This window comes from Larus michahellis, chromosome 9 (genome assembly GCF_964199755.1).
Source record: "Larus michahellis chromosome 9, bLarMic1.1, whole genome shotgun sequence".
Classification (NCBI taxonomy): domain Eukaryota; kingdom Metazoa; phylum Chordata; class Aves; order Charadriiformes; family Laridae; genus Larus; species Larus michahellis.
This window is the reverse complement of record NC_133904.1, coordinates 1,656,773-1,676,045: the sequence shown is the minus strand read 5'-3', so window position 1 is coordinate 1,676,045 and position 19,273 is coordinate 1,656,773. Positions and strand designations below refer to the sequence as shown.

At 44.4% G+C, this 19,273-nt stretch overlaps 1 long non-coding RNA gene across 5 annotated transcripts in view; it reads left to right on the top strand.

The window, feature by feature from the left end:
• The window catches only part of LOC141748909 (uncharacterized), a 32,889-nt gene extending 17,847 nt beyond the window's left edge, over positions 1–15,042 (top strand). For 2 of the 5 annotated variants that reach the window (XR_012589143.1, XR_012589140.1), the window contains exons 6-8: positions 10,061–12,167; positions 13,422–13,491; positions 13,898–15,042. This is a non-coding gene — a long non-coding RNA (uncharacterized LOC141748909). The remainder of the gene's footprint in view (positions 1–10,060; positions 12,168–13,421; positions 13,492–13,897) is intronic. The other 3 variants (XR_012589142.1, XR_012589144.1, XR_012589141.1) reach the window with 3 other exon arrangements.
• The last annotated feature ends 4,231 nt before the right edge of the window (positions 15,043–19,273 follow it).

Sequence of the window (19,273 nt, the reverse complement as noted above, 5' to 3'; positions counted from 1 at the left end):
CAAATAGGAGCAAAAAGAGGAACAGAGTGATTGAGCAATATGTGTGGAACATTAAGAGTTTTACAGATGTGGCTTTGTGGCCTCATGTCCCCAAAAGGGGTTACCAGTATAGATCAGGTGTATGTAATACCTAAGGAAGCATTAATCAGCTCCTAGACTCCTCAGCAGGCTGTGAAACACTCTCAGGAACTGTCTGCCAAAGAATGCTGATGATCAAGTGATTCTTAACTTGCGTTTCATTGGGGAAAGGTGTTGTCAGTCAATATCTTGCCAAGCAAGTTTAATGGGGTGGAGATTCTGGGAAAACTGGTGGGACTGGAAGTAAGTAGTACTCTTCTAATATGAAAATTGAGTTAGGCTTCTGAATAAAAAGCGATTATTTGCCTAATTTCCCTTCAGATGTTCTAATATACACATGGGTCCAAAGCTAATTCTCTGACTATTTAATAGCTTTTTGCTGGTTCAGATGCAGACCTTAGAATTGGGGGGGTTGGGGAATGACATCAGTTCGTGGTTAGGAAATCAGGTAAGTAGAAAATTTTTGAATTTTTTTTTGTTCCTTCTAAAATCTTTTACTTTGTGGTTTCTGTTATTTCCAGTTCTCTCGTTCCTTTGTGATCTATTATTTCTATGGATGTTTCTCAAAAAGCTGCTGTTCCTGCTTGTAGCATATAGCAGAATGGGGAGAAGTTTGTAATGTCACTTCTAAAAAAAAAAAAAAAAAATCTATTTTCCATGGTGCCTAAAAAACAGGATGGGAAAGAAATCCTCTTTATCTTTTCAGAAATATGGGTTGCATTTTTTTTCTATTGGGGGACTGTGGATAACCCAGAGATGGGGGGCTGTCAGCTTTAGAAGCCTTTGCTTGCAAAGGCAAGGATTTGAAGTCTCAGCCAACATTGCTTTTCCCCAGGTATTTGATTTAATGAGCATAAATAGAAACCAGATAATTTTAAGCCACCTGTAGTAAAGCAATTTCCTTTGCAGACCAGATTTTGCTACTGTCTCTCAGATTATGACTACGCGTACCCCATGGGAGAGAAGACCTCAGCATCCAACGTAAGATCTCAGCAGGCAGGAATTTTTATTTTATTTTATTTTTTCATTTTAAGCAAAATGTAACTAGTTATATTTCTCCTTTTTTTTTTTTTTTTTTTTAGGGTATGTAAAGAAAATTCACAACCTGGGGAAAAAAAAAAGGGCAAAAAACTTTTTAAATCTTTCCCTCAAGTGAATCAATTTGGAATATTTGCTTTGAGCAGACTGAGTTTCCCTTTAGCTGTGAGTGTCTGTTCTATAGGCCGTTTCTGTTGCGCAAAGACTTCCAGGTATTTAAGATCCTCATTCCTAAAGGTATCCTGTGTTTAAAAAAACCTCACACAACTCTATTCAGGTGTTTCTGGAGTGCATCCGCATCTGAAACCCATCTCAGGGTCTCAGAATTTGCATTAAACATCTTGCATTTCAGCTGTTGTTGAGAGAGCAGCTGTTGAGCGTGGTGGAGATGTGCCATGTGTCTGGGAGTTACGGTGGTGTGTGTTGTATGAGTTGGATCTGGTGTAATTGAGATGTGGGACTTAAGCTCAAACTGAGCAATGCCTGTGATGCTTCTTGTTTCATACCGTAAATTTCCTTGATTTCCCACTGCCCCCAAAGCAGGGACAGGCCCTAGCAAAGAGACATCCCTAGAGAGGTGTTCAAAGCCAGGCTGGATGAGGCTTTGAGGAGCCTGGTCTAGCGGGAGGTGTCCCTGCCCAGGGCGAGGGTGTGGAACTGGATGATCTTTAAGGTCCCTTCCAGCCCGAACCATTCTGTGATTCTATGACACGCGATCGCGCTGCATTCCTCACGCTGGCGAGTTCCAGACAGGCAGCAAGACAAAAGACAGGCAATAGATCTAGAACCAGTGACACTGAGAAAGGGGCTGATGCAGAAGAACATGCTGCTTCTTTATTTTATTTATGTATTTATTACATGAGAAAGTTCGTGCAACAATTGCCAGTTTGGGGATGAGCCAGCTGACCCTGACTGGCAAGTGCTGCGGGTCTGCAATAAGAGAAGTTGGCAGATGTCTAGAGTGACTTCTCTCTGTCACAGATTTTGCTTTGTGGCTCCACAACATTTACGTGCGCTCACTGCTGCCGCCTCTCCAGCTGCAAGTCCACAGCTAGCCAATTTGGTATTGACAGATAAATCACTAGGGCTTCTCTAATGGAGCCAGAGCTGCTGGCCGGAAGGTGTTTGTCACCCTTTGGGTTATTTTTGTCTGAGTAATGCACAGGAACTTGATAAGGGTTTGAGATTTTTTTTATTTATTCTTTTTTTTCTCAGTGGAGTTTCTGAATTGCACAAAACTCCCTGATGGGGCTCCTCACAGAATCGGTTGAGTTGGAAGGGACCTCTTGAGATCAGCTAGCCCAACTTCCTTGCTGAGGCAGCGTCCGCTGCACCAGCTTATGGAGGACCGTGTCAAGTCAGGTTGGGAGACTGCATCTCCTCTCTGAGCAGCCTGCTCCAGCCGCTGACCACCCTCACAGTTAAAAAAAAAAAAACCAAGAAAAACCAAACCCAAACAAACAAAAAAAAAACCCCAAACCAAAACAAGAAAGTGTTTTGCTGCGTTGAGATGACACTTCCTTTTTTTTTTTTTTTTTTTAATTCTTTTTATTTGTGCCCATTGCCTCTTGTCACTGGGCACTACTGAGAGCGGTCTGGTTTCCTCGTCTTCATTCCCTCCCATCAGGTATTTATACGCACTGGTGAGATCTCCCTGAGCTGCCTTTTCTCCGGGCTTAATAGTCCCAGCTCTCTCGGCCTCTCCTTATATGAAAGATGCTCCAGTCCCTCAATCATCTTTGTGGCCGAGCACTTGACTTGCTGTAGGACCAGTCTACGTCTGTCTCGTACTGGGGAGCCCAGAACAGCACGCACTGGTAGTGAGCACAGGACCTCACAGGCTTTTTGCTCTCTGCAGTTGGTCTCAAAGCTCATTTTCAAGTGAGGGTGTTTTGACCAAATGTTTTTCCCAGCCTGTCTGACCACCATGAGGTGGCTGGGGCGTTCCTAACTCCAGGAATGCGTTAAGTCAGGTTCTTTTGAGAAGAAAAGGATGGTTAGGTAGAACGTTCAGTGGAAAGGCTGGCAGAGGGGCAGCAGCCGTCGGGGGTGACTGACTGCCCCTGAGCTCCCTCGGTGTCCCAGTAAACCTGTTTCCTAAGAGCTTCTAAATACCAGTTATTTCCTAACAAATTCTTCCGTTTATCAACACAGAACGCCGTGTAACACCACATAGCAAGCAGAGCTGCAGGAAATTTCAAGTACCGGCAAATCGTTAGGCTTGAGGCCTGGAACTTAATGCCGTCTCTGTGTTCCTGTTATCTCAGATTCCTAATTTAGATTTGAGATCTCTAAGGGGTTCATTTGAACATACTCTTTACTAGCACTTTAAAAATGTCAGGCATATGTTTGTCAAATTTAGAGCTGGTCCAAGCACAATTATGCATGCATTTAAGCGTAGTAGTTAAGTGGTTTCATGAACTATATCAATAAGTTTATACTAATATAATTACACTGACACTAGCAACTTTTATGAATTAACTGTATTTGTTTCCAAACAAATGGAGCTAGTTGGATTGGTACAGAATCTGTGCGCAGACAAACCCTTACTTTTGCTAATTATACAGTATTGCAAAGGTGGGATGCGTTTTGTAAGATGCATCATAATATTCTTTCCCTTAAACAACAGGAAACTGAGGAGTTGGAGCAAGGCGCTTTAGTAAAAAGTGGGTGTAGATTTTGTTTAGGTTTTTTTTGTCTTTTGATTTTTGTTGAGCTGTTTGGGTGTGGCTGTTGGTTTGTTTTTTGTGTTTGGTTTTTGGTTTTTTGGGTTTTTTTTAAGGAATAGGGGGCTATAGATTTCAAGGAAGAAGCATGCTTGGCAGCGATCCAGAGGTTGTTTCCAGTGTACCATAGGCAAAAATGTAAAAAGTCAGAATAACGTGCAGAGTCAGTATTGTCAAGGCTGTCTTGATTGGGGTGACCGGGGAAGGGCGTCTTTGGTGGGTGAGCACAGCTGTCCCAGAGAAGAACCTGGCAGCTCCTTTGTCTGGCTCATCTCTTCCAGTTGCTGAGCGTTCACCAGGCGGAGGTGGGAAAGCCGTGGAGAGGCACACGTGGATTGTTCCTGGGAAGTCATTTCTGAATCGGATTCCGCTCCCGCGAACCATGCAGTACAAGAAAGCTGCCCTTGTGGAGCGGGGGGATTTGATGGGCGCGGGGGAAACAGCGGCGTGGTGTTAGGGCTTGTCTGGATGCCTACGGGGGGGGGGGGGGGGGAGCAAGAGGATGGGGGTCCCACTGCAATAGTCCAGTGGGACCTAGTTCTCTCTGCATGCACAAGTGACGTGACAACCCACAGACCCTGGTGTGGCGTTCCCAGCATTAACTATCAAAGTGAGCCTTTTCCTTCTGTTTTCTGAGTCTATAAACCCTGCGTAAGCACTGCCATCTCTAGCCCTTGGGAGGGCGGCTGCACTCCGTCTGCTGCGGCCACCTGGCAGCGGTGTCAGCCCCGATTCGTCTCTGAGTGAGTCTTGGTTTAAAGGGATGAGCCTATGTTTTTAAATTAGCTGTATTTTAACTGAACTGAAAGGTAGGCCAGAGCCTGAGCTGCCAACTCTCTCAACAAAAAGAGATTTTATTTTGAGAGGAATGCAGTAAAAAGTCCAGTCTTTTGTCTGGAGCAGATGCCATCTTCGCTCCAACTGCTTTGCTGGTAGAGGAACCTCCCTGTGTCAAGTTCTCACTGATTTGGTTTAGGGACTAAGCTGGAATGGGCAGAAACGTTTGGATAGAAGTTTTGTATCACAGCATCTGTTTTTTAAAATTGTTGTGTCTGATGTTTCGGTAATGGGGGGGGGGGGGGGGGGGGATGTAAAATCTTCAAAAATTGAAATCACGTTTTGGTTTGCCTTTCCCACCTCATTTTCTGTTTGATAGCGTAAGGGGTCTCGTTTGCCTTTCCGACTTCAGATGTTATCGTTTGCGGTATTTTGAGGCGGTTCTTATTCCCGCAGTTCCAGCCAGGTGCCGCGTTTGGAACAGCCCTGCTGGCCACGGGGATTTGCTCTTCGGTCACAGCTACTCCCAGGCGTTCCCTTCCCCGTGGCCGCGGCGCTGGCGCTGGCTCCCGGGAGTCGCTGCCTGGGCGCTCGCGGGGGGTAGGTGACACTGGCGGTGCCAGCCCTGTCCCCTGCTCCCAGCAGGGACCACCTGCAGACGGGTAGCTGGGCCGCCAGGCTGTTTGCTCTTGTCGTTTGAAATGCAGACATCAAAATGAAAGAAACATTGTAGTAAATTTTGTTTTGAAGCTCTAAAAGAAAACTTTCCTTTTTCCCATGTGTTTTTCATTTTGTTAGTTTTGCAATAGCAACTTTTCATCCCAATTCAGATTCCCCCCCCCCCCCCCCCCCCCCCAAAACAAAACCAAAACAAATTTAGCATTTTCCTGGAGCAGAAATCCCGTTTTCACACATGCATTTCCATTGGGTTTTGTGGGACTACTCGCATGCATGAACAGCTACAGAGTGTTATTGAAATCACAACCATAAATTTTGTAATAGGTTAAAAGTGTCAAACTGTGGATAATAAATTCTGGATATAATGAAATCGTTCATAACATTTGGGGGGAAAAAAAAACAAGACTGCGTTTCCCCCAGTGATTTACAATGGCTGTAATCTTCAAAGAGCCTAAAATAACTTTCCAGTTTAAAATTATTTAAAACACTTCCCTGAGCAAAGAGTGATGTTATGTTGGCCATAACGCTATCTAATTAAATATTTACCGTGCTTCTGTATCTGGTAGCAGAGGCAGGACGGTGGAAGTGCTGATGTGCACGGCCCGGAGACGGCGCATCGCATCTCCCAGCCCTGACCTTGGGGACCACCCTGCGCCTCCCACCCCCTCGCTTGGCTCTGCCTGCTCTCACCCGGCGCTGCGAGCCTTCCATCCCTACAGCTCCTCTGGCTTGCGTGGATTTCGTCGCCAAAAACCTCTTTGACAGGTGAAAATGTCTTTCTTTGAAGTTCCCCGGAGAGGCAGGTTCCCTTTCGCTCTGCAGTTTGCTGCGCCGGTGCCTCTCGGCGTGTAAACGTTTCTGTTTGCTCCGCGAGCCTTTTGCCTCTGCTGTGCTCTAAATATTCCTCATTTAATGAAGCAAAGTTCTTTAATTACTATTTTTCTTTGTGGAATGGCTCACGGTCCCTTGGTCTTTAGATACTATCAGACTGAAAGGGAAAAAAAAATTCCTTTAAACAATTTTCTGACTCCCTCTAGAGGATTTCTTTCCAAACCCAGAAATAGCTCCACAGTGGGAGAAGCCGAGCATTCAGTCACTCCGCCTGCACAGCCGGGTTTCAGCGCAGATCACATCTTTTCCCGTATCCGCAGACTGCTTTTTTTCTGTCAGTTGCTGCTAATGTCTCCCAGGTTTTATTCCCACTGTTCTTTAAATATAAATGTTCGCGGTCCATTTTTCCTTAGGCAGCGCAAGCCCGGCGTTCTCGGCCCAAGGAGCCCCCTGCAGTCATCGCCCTGTGCTGTGCTCACTCCTCTGGACCAAATTTGCTGAGACTACCAAGTAGAAAGCTTAATTTTAACACCCTTTGGATACCTCCTCTCCCATTGCAATAGTGGAATTCTGATGTCTGTCATGAAGAGCGACTCATTTTCATGATGGCGTATTTTTTTTCCCCCTTCGTATTAAGGGGTACACATAATTTTCTTGTATATCTGTCCTTTCCTTTTGCTGTCCTGTCGTGCTACGGGTGATGAAAAATGCCATTAACGTTGGGCAGACTGCTGTGGCTTCCTCACAAAGGTCCCGGGAGGAGTGGAGACCTTTTTACTAGAGCGCACTGACGCGGTCCCGCTCAGAAAGGCGAGGACGCGGTGTCTGTGGTCTGTAAGGAAAAACGCTCCGGGGCACTCTGTGGGAAACCTGTTTCTCTGACACGCTTAAATGATAAGGAATTTATTCCTCATATTTCACATGCGTTATCTTATGTAACCACTCGGTACCGTTATCTTATTTAACCACTTCAGGTGCGTTGCCTTATTTAACCAGGGGAATATTGGTAGCAGTAGTAGGAACAAGCAATCCTGGCTCGTCTTCCTACCCCTTAGTTTAACATTATTTCGGGATCTTCCTTAGCAGCTGTGGCTAAGGGCTAATAGCTGGATTATTGCTGCGCTAAGTCATTCTCAATTTGATACAGGTCACAGCCCGCTCTTATTTCCTAAAGGAAATGTTAACCAGAACAATCACTTTAAAAGCAGTAGCTAATGATGGGCAATACCATTTGGTTCCTTTAACATACTTACAGCCAAGAGAGAAGTAAATCACGGTGTAACCAACTTAATGCTACCATCAATCCTCGGCCGAGGGGTCAGGCGTGGGTGCGTGAGGGACCTCTCTGCCTCTGCACTCCCTCGTCCATCCCATACTCCGCAACTCGGCTGGTTTCTTTGGGGAGCCGGGACCGGGATTGTTTCATCCGCAGCAGTGCCTGCGCTGTACAGGTGAGGCCGCGTCCCCCTTCTCACCCCAGGTGACACTGGGTCCCCCTTCTCAGCCTTAGCACGTGCAGCCGGGACGTGGCAACCGCTGCCTTGCTGCCTGCAGGAGATTTTGACCCCTGGACCGAAGTCCCTGCAGAAGCACAGGTACCTTGGGGTCGGGAAGGGTCCGCAGGTGGTTTGCGGGGGTGTCTCTGAAGGGCACAGCGGCCGTGGGCACCGAGGGTAGGGTGGAAGCCGTTACTTGTTGCTGGCTGTGCATCCAGGCTGCTGCTGCCTATTTCTGTGCCCTCATTGCAGCAAATTGTCATTGCGGTAATTTCGCGTTTGGGGCCTGAAACCGGCTCGGGTTTATGGCGTTTGGCGTGTGACAGCAGAGACCCCCCCCGAGCGCCAGCATTTAAAGGGCTTTTATCCATGTTTTCACCACCCGCCGGCTCCTCCGCCGCAGGGCCGCTTGGTTCCCGGCTCGGGAAGGGGGGACCGGGCTGGGAAGGGGGGACCGGGCTGGGGCCGGGTCCCGTTCCCGGGGCGGCGGCGGGCGGCGCTGGCGCTGCTGGTGGCCGCGGCGCTGGGGACGGGGCTGTCGCCGCCCGGCGGTGAGTCGCCACTGTGTTCCCCAGCACCGAGCCGCCCGGGCCGGGGGGGCGCTGGGGGAATGTGGCTTTTTCCTCCTTTTCCTTTTCCTCTTTTTCTTTTTTTTTTTTTTAACTTTTTTTTTTTTTAACTTTTTTACCGAAATCCCGCCGATGTGAGGTTTTTCCCGAGGGCGATGCCGGCCCTCCCGCGGGCGGTCACCGGTTTTTTGGGTGGTTGGTCCTGGGCTCGCGTCCCAGTTTGCTTCCCAGGAACCGGCACGGTCCGTGCTGTGCTTTATTTGTGGTGCTGAGCGTGTAAAACCAGATAGGAAGCGTTAGAGTTTACCCATAAAGGGGTTGCTGACCTGCTTAGCTACATACACAGCTCCTCCCCAAATTAAAACGCTGAATAAAAAAAATAAAAATTAAAGGGACTATCATTATACTACTGAAGCTAGCTAGTGACATTAGATATATTCTTTCCGGCGTTTCCAAATAATTCTTTTTAAAAGGTGGCCGTAAGCACCTAGAAGCCACGTAGCTTCTGTGTGCTTGTAAAAATATATTTATGTCCTGTCAGCTGTAGGTTAAGGGTTTTTACTCCATCACATCATGAGGGGCCTAAAGGAACATCGTGTTCGCGGATTTAGGGAAGTGGCAAGCCGAAATAGCTCTTCTGCAGCGCTTAAAGTAGCAATCTGGTGTGAATGCTTGAGCTTTTCTGCCACCAAGCGAGGCAGAGCGCGAAGTGATGAGTGACGGGCCCATCTTCTCCCCACGGTCGTCGTCTCCCAGGACTAATGTTGTTTAAAATTTCATTTTCTTCGTAGCGTTTTCTACCTGTTTCTTCAAATTATTCTCTCTTTTCAAAGCTTGTAATTTTTTTTTTTTCCACTGGAGGTACTCGGTTATGACCCAAACCGCAAGCGTTTGCTTAGCAATAGTGCATTAGTCTGTTGTTGATGGAAATGATCATCTACAGCGAGGCTCCTCTTCTTGCTTAAATCAAGACTTTATCAAGAATGATGTTGTCAGATGTGTTTCTTGGAGTTCAGCGTTGTGTCTGAGAGTTAGCGAGCAGGACAGGGAGCCCCGGAGCGTGGCCACCTGCTGCTGGTGTGGGCTACCGAGGAGGGGGAACGCGTCCGCGACTGCTGCTACCAACCTGAGGCAAGCTCGGGAGTTTGTTCCAGTCTGAGCTCCCGTTCTTTAACCTTCCGAAGGAGCGGGCCCAGAAGAGATTCGATATTTTCGTTGGTACAGAGGACTCTGCCCGGTGGTTAATTGTACGTGTGCCTGCGGGAAGCCGTTGCTCGTGTTACTCTTGCTGCATAAAACACCTTTTCCCCTTCGATTGTTTGATGAGCGACGGCTTGTTTGAGGAGAGCGAAAAACTTTACGTTCTTGCTCAGACATTCAATGAACGAGAGTAAATCCGTGTCTTTTTCACACAGTCTTCTGTGTGCCTTTTTATGGAACGTATATTTTTAAACATTTAGCCATTATAGAAAGCTTGACAGAAATAAAAATAATACTAGGCTTTGCCTCCTGTATAGTTATAAAACTTTTACCTTTCCTTCACAAACTTCTACCTGAATAGACTGTTAAAGCACAATTTGTACTTCAAGGTATGATGCAAGATAAACCTGTTAAAGGGCACCTATTACCTGAAACCTTCCCTAATTTCCTACACTGTTTCCAGCGTGGTAGAAGTTGTAGGGCTGTCGCTAACTGAGGCATAAGGAACATTTGGGAAGAGCAGAAGGCACTTGCAGGTGCCACCAGAGTTTATAATATTTCTATTCAGTTGGCAGGTTACTCGATGGTAGCATTCATCAATGTTTTCTGTTGATATAGAGGACGGGAAATATCTTTTTTTTTTTTTTTTTTTTTTTTTCCTTTCCAGATTGAAGAATTCAGTCCTTATGATAGCTATGCCTTTGAGTTCCCAGCTGACAGCATTTAGTCTGTCAGCACCTTTGGTGGGACGGTGGCTGCCGTTTCAGCGGACGGAAGCCTTTCTGGTGAGCCTGTGGGCGAGAGGAGGCGATGTCAAGTCTCAGCTGATGGGCCTTCAGCTCCTGCACCGATTGCTATTCTGGGGAGGTTTGGAGGAAATTTTAAAGACGACAGCTGAGTACAAATCAATATTTTTCTTGACAGCCCTGGTCCTCTTCCTCTCTTTCCAATTTACATCTGTCCTCCGGAGATGACAAATGGCGGCGTAGTAACCAGAGAGGCTTTTCATCTTCTGGTTTACAGTGTGGGTTTGGGGATGGGGTGTTTTTGTAATCCCACAGACAAAATGGATTAATTGGCATACTTTCTCCACTGTAAACCCTTCAAGATCCCTTTGATTTTCAAATTCTCCCATTGCTTGAATAGGGGCATAGCTGTAATTCCCCCCCCCCCCCCCCCCGTTCTCAGGTTAATTTTTAGGCATTAAGATTGTTCATCTAAATTGTGAAATTTTGAAAACTTCATGCTATTGAGAGCGCGGCGTCAAGCTCTCTAAAACCTCACTTGTTGGAGATCTGAGCATGTGAGGAAAGCTCTTTGTCATCAAAGGTCAAATTTATTTTCTTTTGTGGTTTCAGCCTTATTCCAAACATGATTTCTTGTGTGTATGCTGTTTTGTAAATAAAGCTTTGTCTGGAAAAGTTATAGGATCTTATTTATTACGTGCATATTGAGGTATTGTGAAGCCTCTCGAAAGACAGGAGAAAGCCACAAGTTTATTTACATTCCTTCAGAAAAAATCACGCATCCTTTTTAGAAATAGCGTTTGTGTGACGTTTTAATCTGATTTTATAACAGTTAGTTTTGTTTGCAGCTCTGTTGCCTAGCTTTTGGGATTAACCGTGAAGGCTTCAACTGAGATTTTTACTGTTTTATATTGTCTCTCAGAAAAACATGGAATTAGGAAATAATTTGAAGGATTTGAGGTTGAGCAGTTACTGCAACACGGCCTTAATAGTAAGCTTCAAGGTTTGGTATTGTCTTTGACCTGTTCCCCTTTGTGTGTCTTTTTAATTTTGGAGCCTTACTGAAGTGCAGTTTTTAAATGATCACGATGGTAACGCAGGCGCTGTGACGACCCCGCCAGCGGGGCGGCTGTACGAACGCCTGCTAGGCCTGTTCTGCTGGGCACGTTATTTCATAGCTGAGGTGGAAACTCGCACGGCTCCTTTATCGAGCAGCAGAAGATCAGATCTCATTTTTATATTACCTTTCATGTATTTTGTTTTTTTTTTTTTTTTCCAAAGCTGCTCTTTCGTATTGCTCAGGAGGGACCAGTAAGATTTTCTGTACTCATTTCTGTACTCGTGCAGCGTCATACAGGCAAACTGCGGCTAGCTTTATTTCTAACTCGCGCTGAAATGGTTAGGATGAACCGATTGCGTCAGGGGGAAGGCAGTCCCCCCCAAAATACGCCTCTGAACTTTTGTGGACGCTTGAACGCTTTCAAATGCCTGCCTGGGGGCTCGTGAGGGCGGTGTGGCACGGGGAAAGGAGACGTGTCGTATTATCTCCAAGGTCAGTAATTAGACTGCATTGAGGCGCTAGGTAGGATGCTTCAACAGAGTATCTTCATTAAGGTGCTACATGGGAAAATGATTTATTTTTTTCTTTGTTTTTAAAGGTTCTGATCCCCTGAAGCAAATTCCAGCTTTGGAAGGGAATCTGTGTTACAGAAAAAAATCTGTACAAATTTCAGAGGGGAAAAAAAAAAAAACCCAAACCAAACAAACCTGGCTGTGAAAAAGAGACCACTCTCCAGTGCTCTTTCGCAATAGGGCTGTGCAGCTTTCCTTTACCAGAACTGCTTATGACACGGCAACTTCTATTCAAAGCAGAAGATTATAAAGTACAGAGAACAGCAAATTCAAGCCTATGTATCAAATCGAGATCCCGTTGTTTGTGTTTGTGCTGAGTGACTGATTACGTTTCTAAAAAATTTTTCTTCCTTTTTAGCATTGCAGCGTAATTTCAGGGACGCGAAACATGTAAAGGTAATTTTAGCAAGGGGACTTTGGAACGTGGATGTATTTATCTCATTAATTACTCACTCTTTTGGTGCTACTATGTATATGATAACCCAAATTTTTCTGCTCTTGAGACTATTAGGAAGCTTTCCTGTTGATTTTTATGTGAGCAATGTCGAGGGAGACAAAGGGAGGATCCTAATAGGTTCCCGCTATGGGAAGACTTGCATGAATTTCACTTTAAAATTTGCAAGGTGGAACCTTTCATGAAGGCGCTTATTTATTCCTAGTGAAGAGGATTCATTTCATCAAGCGGCACTTTTTATAACATGTCATTGAGTTTTGATATGTCACACCCTTCTAGTGCCAGGATTTGAATGATGACGTAGGAACAGGAGTCGTACGTTGCTTTCTGGTTTTATGATTTTCAAACACAATAACGTGCCGTGTTTTTGCACAGTTTGCGATATGCTGTGGGTTTTGTGACATTTTGTTGTAGTTGTTAGCGTTGACCGACTGGGTTCAGGATTTTAGAATACCTCTGGGTGGAGAAACTTCGCTGCTTCTGAGGTGCAGGTAGTTTTAAAGAACACGTGGTACTTTTTCATAGTTTTATGGTACCTTTCAAAAGTTGTACTTTCTTAGTTGTGCGGTAGTGTTCAAAAATACTCAGTCTAATGATAAAAGAATGTACCGTGTACACGTAGGGCCACTGGCCGTACATGAGGCTTTTAGGCCTGAGTGTATATTAGTTCCTGTTCAAAGTTTTGCGCATGTGGAAGTTCGTACGTATATTTCCTGCATGCAGGCCGGGTAGCTGTTTAGAATCTACCTGAGGTAATTTTTTTCCAAGAAAAAAGGTAGGAAAGCAAAGTGTAAATTAAAACGTTCAGTTGAAAGCATTCATTTGCAAGTTGGATTTTGACATTTTTAAACTTGAAAAAGCCTATATTCTCCCCCACATAGTGCGTCTAGAGGAGAAGCAAATTTATGAGTTGTGAGTATTGTAAAGAATATATTCATGAATATACTGTGGTTTTTTTTTTCTTGGCCTGGTTTGATTGGTTCTTTACTAAAAATAGTAGCCTTAACTTTGAGTTTCCAGGCCCCTCTAGGCATAATGTTTTCATTAAAGTTATCTCCCACCACCCCAGTTTTTTTACAGTAGTTTCTCTTAATTTGAACCTAAAAAAATTCAGTGCGATGATATGGCGATGAATATTATCACCGCAATGAGCGGTGAGCCCTGATGGGATTAAAGTTAGGTTTTGTGTTTGGCAGATGATGGTGCCTCATCCATCCTCATCTCCTGAGCTTTCAGCTGCAGACACAGCGGGTGCTGTCGTCCACGGTAAGAGCTTTCCCCTTGCACAGCAACGACCCACAATTCAGCTTCAGACTAAGCAGTAGGACCTTTTTCAAGCCAATAAGCTCTTCAGGAAGGCATCCCATGCACGTTTCCCGTGCTCATTAGGGCACAAAAGCTGCAGCTTTCGAGAGCAGTGTGGAACAGACTCCATTTCTTTACAGAGACAGAGTGAACTGGACAATTCACTGCATTACTCGTCCATTCAAGTCAGCAAGGTTGCCATCTAGTATGGCAAAACAAATGGATTTTCTGTAAATGTGAAGATGATAATTATTCTAGCATAAGTGTGTTTGTACTGTGATGTTGACTGAAGGGTGAGCGTAACGAGATGTACATCTGACGTTTGCCTGAACGCACAACTTCAAAGCTTTTTAATACTCTCTTGCAGCATCTTGGACAACAAGGACAGAAGCCGCTGAAGAAGAGGAAACCGTGAAGAGCCTCATGGACGTTCTGGAGCACGTAATGCAACATGTGCCCACGCAGGATGCGCCAGCTCAGCATTCAGCCATCACACCCGCTCTCAATGATACCGTTGATTCTCTTTGGTTAAAGTATGGAGGAAACACACTAAAAAGAAAAAAAAACAACTAGAAAACGTCTCGATGACAAGAAAACCTACTCCATCTACAACACCATCGGCTTTGACAGTCCAAACCGACCCAGATATTTCTGGTTTATGTGTTTCTGAGTCTACCTGGCTGACAAGAGCACTGAAAGAGCTAGCCTCAATATTTCAAACTGCTGCTAAAAGAAAGAAAAATAAGGCTCTTGATCAGCTACTAAATGGATTTAGTGAAATCTTGGAAGAGTGTCTTAAAAAAAGGTATGCTAAATATCACAATTAAATTTGAAAAACCCAAACCTACCGGCAAAATGATGAAAAAGGTTGCACGAGTCTAAGAAGATGGAACATCAAGCTCTAGGGAAAGTCCTCTCGGGAGTGATTGAAACATTACAGATAGCAGTAGTGAATGCCCTGAGAGCATTAAACAAACCACGTCTCAGCGGGTATGTCGAATTGGCTGGAATCTAGAAAAGAATAAAGGATTTGTAAGAGCAACTGTATAATTTTTCTAATGCTCCTCCCTCTCCATCCGTCTGTCCACTAGGTCAAGGAGAGAGCTCAGCTGGAAGCAGGAAAATAAGATCTTTGATTAACCTGCTTTATGATTTTAGTCATCAATTGAATACATATACTGATAGTTGTGTTGAGAAAAATATTCCAGCTTTTAAGAACGGTGAAAACGCTTTAAAAAATAAGTTAAGTGCTAATATCTGGAATGTTGTCATTGTCTTTCTTTGAGATTTAAAAGACTGATTTTCAGTTTTGTCCGTCACCCAAACCAGTGATTGGTTATCTAGAATGATAACCAGAAGTTATCATTTTAGAATGTTTTTACTCATGTCTGTTATGTGACAGCGATAAATTGGACCACAGTGAACTGGTGAATGACAACTCAAGGCACGTGTGTTTTTAGAATACACTTGATGTTCTCCACTAATGACACAGTAATAAATTGGCTCCAACAATTCCTCTGCTTTTTGGTTGTGGTTTTTTTTTTTTTGTGTGTGGACATATTCCAATTTAAATGTCCTCATTGGAAAATATGTTCTTACTTAAAAATAGTACTGTGCAATATTTACATTTTCTGCTGCTTCTTGCCAGATTTTTGGAGCGCTATACTATTTCTGTTTTCTTACTGTTTATTTGCATTTTCTTTTGGTTCTAGTTACATTCTTAGCAGGCTTCTCTCAAATATTGTTCTTTCTTGAAACGTAGTCTTCTGCATGGGTTAAAAGCTGAAAATGGGAGTTTTCGGCTTTTTGACATAAACATGTTTTTAAACTAAATATATTCACTTGTATGGCTTTTAGTTCAATATCCATGACATACTTCTTCGTTGCTTTTTCCATTAAAAACGGGTTCATACCATGATGATACAAGTCGTACATTCAGAGAAGAACAATGTGCACATTCTTGGTGTTTTAATACCAAGTAAAGAAGATGATTGTGTTTTATATTTAATTTTAAAATATATTTCTAACTTTCTAGCGTAGTCATTATTTCATAAATTTGGCACATTCAGTTAAAATGTTTTCTCAAAACGTCTTCTCTTCTGCCTGACAAAAAATAAAAGTAGTAGGCTATTGGTTTTAAAGTGCTAATGTATGCAAAAGCAAGTAGTGCAAAGAAATACAAATGTGAGGTGGAGGCAGCAAAACGCGTCCCCGAGAGCCATGGACTTTAGCTCCTGCCTGTTGCCTGATGGGGTTTCGTAAATACGGGCAATCTTCGAAAAGAAGATGAAAACTAAAGTCAGTGGGGTCGGAACAGAACTGTCGCGGGAAAGGTTGGGAGCAGGCAGGGTAAGGAATCCAAAAATCTCATTTTTCTTCTCTTGTAGGAGCAATTGCAGTGAATTTTTCTGCTTTTCCACTTGGAAGTATACCTAAACAAATGGACTTTTGGATTGCGTGGAATAGTTGGAAAAGTTTTTACTTAGAAACGAGTGAATTTTCAGTGTGCAGTTTATTTATAAATTGTTGTCGGCTTTGATTTTTCATTTATTGTTATTGGTGTTGCTTGTTTGAAGTTAGTAATTCGTATTCCTTCGGCGGGTCGCTGGAACTTTGAGGCAGGAAAATAACGAATGGTGGATACAGTACCCTGAACCCCAGGTTTTTGTGTGAGTAATCAGTTCTCGACCAAGGGGTTTTTTTTTTTTTAAATTCTTTGGCTTTGCAAATATTTTCACCAACTGCAGGGAGCTGGCTGAATAGGTACCACTGTCAGCGTAACGGGAAGGTCACAGAAAATGGATCTTTCTGCTTCACGGGAATTACGAGTATTTTACTTATCGAGGGTGAGCAGGCGCTATTGAGAAAGATTAAGGCTCTTTAGACAATTTAAAGTCCAGGATTTAGGAGAGTCGAGCGCTTTCAGAACAGTTGCCTTATTTTCACATGCTTGTATCAATATAGGGTAATATATGTGTGTTTTGGTAAAGAGGGATATTTAAAAAAAACCCAAAACACACCGCCCTTAGTATGTCGGAGCGCAGCTTTCTTACGGCATAAATTTGTGGCTATAACGCGCTTGGACTCGTGGCTGTTGGCAGTAACAAATGGTTTGTAAGACTTTCTGCAAGGCCTGAGGAAAGAATCGCTTCTGAGCTTGGGGGGTTTGGGTGCGAAAGGGGCACGACCTCCGCCACGTGAGCAAACCTCGTTGGCGCGCGCGCGCGTCGACTCGCGTCGTCTGGGGCGCTCTCGGCAAGGGCCCCTCGGGTTAGCGGTTAGGAGATGCCAACGGGCTTTTACAGCCCTCAAATTAAAAACCCAGCACGATTATGAACGTGAATGAACGGCGGTCTGCTCGATGCCCGGCTGCACTCAGAATATTTCTTAGGAGAGCTCGTGTATCGAGGCCTCTCCATCACCCTGCGGACGTGGCGGACCCTTGGCCTTTGCTCAGCTCCCGTCCTGTAGCGATTTTTGTGAATAACTCCATCACGTGTGTTTGGGGAGCCACGTGCTCCCTCCTGTTTCTCAGAGTATGTAGGCGAGGACCCGTAAGCCACTTTTGAAGCGGTTCAAAAATAACTAGTTAATTATGGAAACGTCACATGCAGATGCTCCTTAATGGTTCGGTTGAAATCCTTTTCTTTTTTTATTTGACGTGGAAAGCTTCACCGGGGCTGACAGAGCTTAGACCTTTAAAAGGGTGCGCATCGCTGGGGTACAGTCATCTGAGGTGAAATCGGTTAGGTTGGAATCCGCAGCGATCCGAAGAGCACTGCGTCTCTGAATAAACCAGGGTGAAAGCTGTGTCCGGTGTCTGATTTAAGGTGAGTTTAAATATGAAGAATGCTATAGCAGACCATTCTTCAAAGAAAGATTTTTTTTTTTTTGACGCTTTTAATGTAATTTAAACATCTTGCATTTTTTCCGTTGTGTAGAAACGTTTGTGGAAAATTTGAGCAGACTTAAGTATTTGTAGGCGTAAGTTGCCTACTTTGTTAATGGGTACGTAATTTCTTGCCTTAATGCAAATATTCTGATAGTTGGTAAATACAAAACTAAGTTGATGTTTTTTTTAAAAAGGGAAATAAGGTATTTTGAGGAGGATTCTTTAGATTGATACATATCGGCCAGTTATAATTTTGTATTAATTGTGCTTAGTTTGAGTATTTAAAGTATTCATTTAGATTGCAGTTCGTGAATTTATAAAGCGATAAAGTATGTTTAACTTAGTTCTAAGAAATGGAGCACAGCACTTAAATCGCGATGCTTTGTGCATGTTTTTAACATGAAAGAAACATTACATTTTACTGGTGAGCAATTATCTAAATTTTATTATCTCGGATATTTTTGATAGTAATTTTTCTTAAAAAAAAAAAAATCCTAAAAATTTTCCTTGTGTTTAAAGGATATAATTTTCTCAAATCTAATTCTTAAGTTTGTAAACATTTTACTTCTCCTGTGTGTACATGAATGTCCTCTAGTACGTGAATGAAACAATAGTAGCTTTTTTTCCTCTTTGCTGGGCAGGAAAACACTTTGCTGTGTTTCTTTTTTGACTGTTTTTACCTGAAACTCATCACTGAGTGAATACGCAGATAAACGATTTTATTTCCATTCTCCTTTCAAAAGTTGCCGCCAAACTGTGGGTCGGTTGACCCCGTAATCAGGCACGTGCCGGTTGTATTAAGCTTGAACGACCACGGGGTATTTTGAGAAGATGCTGTTTCGGAACATCGCGGCTCCTCCGCCTGGCTCCCCCCCACCGCTCCGCCTGCTTGGGAACGCTCACAGCGAGGTGCCACCAAAACCCAACAGGGGGGTTCTCCCAGAATAACCGACACCAAACACCCTGAAATCACCAGCCAGATTGCTGACAAATAATAAATGTTGGCCCCTTTTTAGCTACCTGCTGGTTTGGGGCCTTAAAAATTCATAGCGTGAAGCTGGGGAACCCGGTTGCTCTCCGTCAGAAGAGACTGAGTCGTGAGTTTCAGACGCGAGTTTCGGGTGTTGAAGCTTTCAGAAAAATACCAAATATCAGTGACGTTGGGATGACGTTGCGAGGAACGCCAGCTCTGCTCTTACTGTGTGCTGCTCTGCTTGACCCATCGGGGCTGGAGCGTGTCCGGAGAAGGGCAACGGAGCTGGTGAGGGGTCTGGAGCACAAGTCCTGTGAGGAGCGGCTGAGGGAGCTGGGGGTGTTCAGCCTGGAGAAAAGGGGGCTGAGGGGAGACCTTCTCGCTCTCTACAGCTCCCTGAAAGGAGGGGGGAGCCAGGGGGGGTCGGGCTCTTCTCCCAGGGAACAGGCCATGGGACAAGAGGGAATGGCCTTAAGTTGCACCAGGGGAGGTTTAGGATGGATATTAGGAAAAATTTCTTCACCGAAAGAAGACATTGGAACGGGCTGCCCAGGGCAGTGGTGGAACCACCATTTCTGGAAGTATTTAAAAGACGCGTAGACGTGGTGCTGAGGGACATGGGTTAGTGGTGGTTTGGGCAGTGTTGGGTTAACGGTTGGACTTGATGATCTTCAAGGTCGCTTCCAACCTAAACCATCCTATGATTCTATGAAAACTTCACGGGGCTCGGAGGAGGAGAGCGACACAACCCAAAAACGTATCAAAACTTAAGTTGCTAATAAATGCAAGAAACAACGAAAAATAACTTAAAATGATGGCTTGACTGTCTTCCGGCTCCACAAAGACCCAGGCAGGGTGACTTTCTTCCTAGAGCAGGG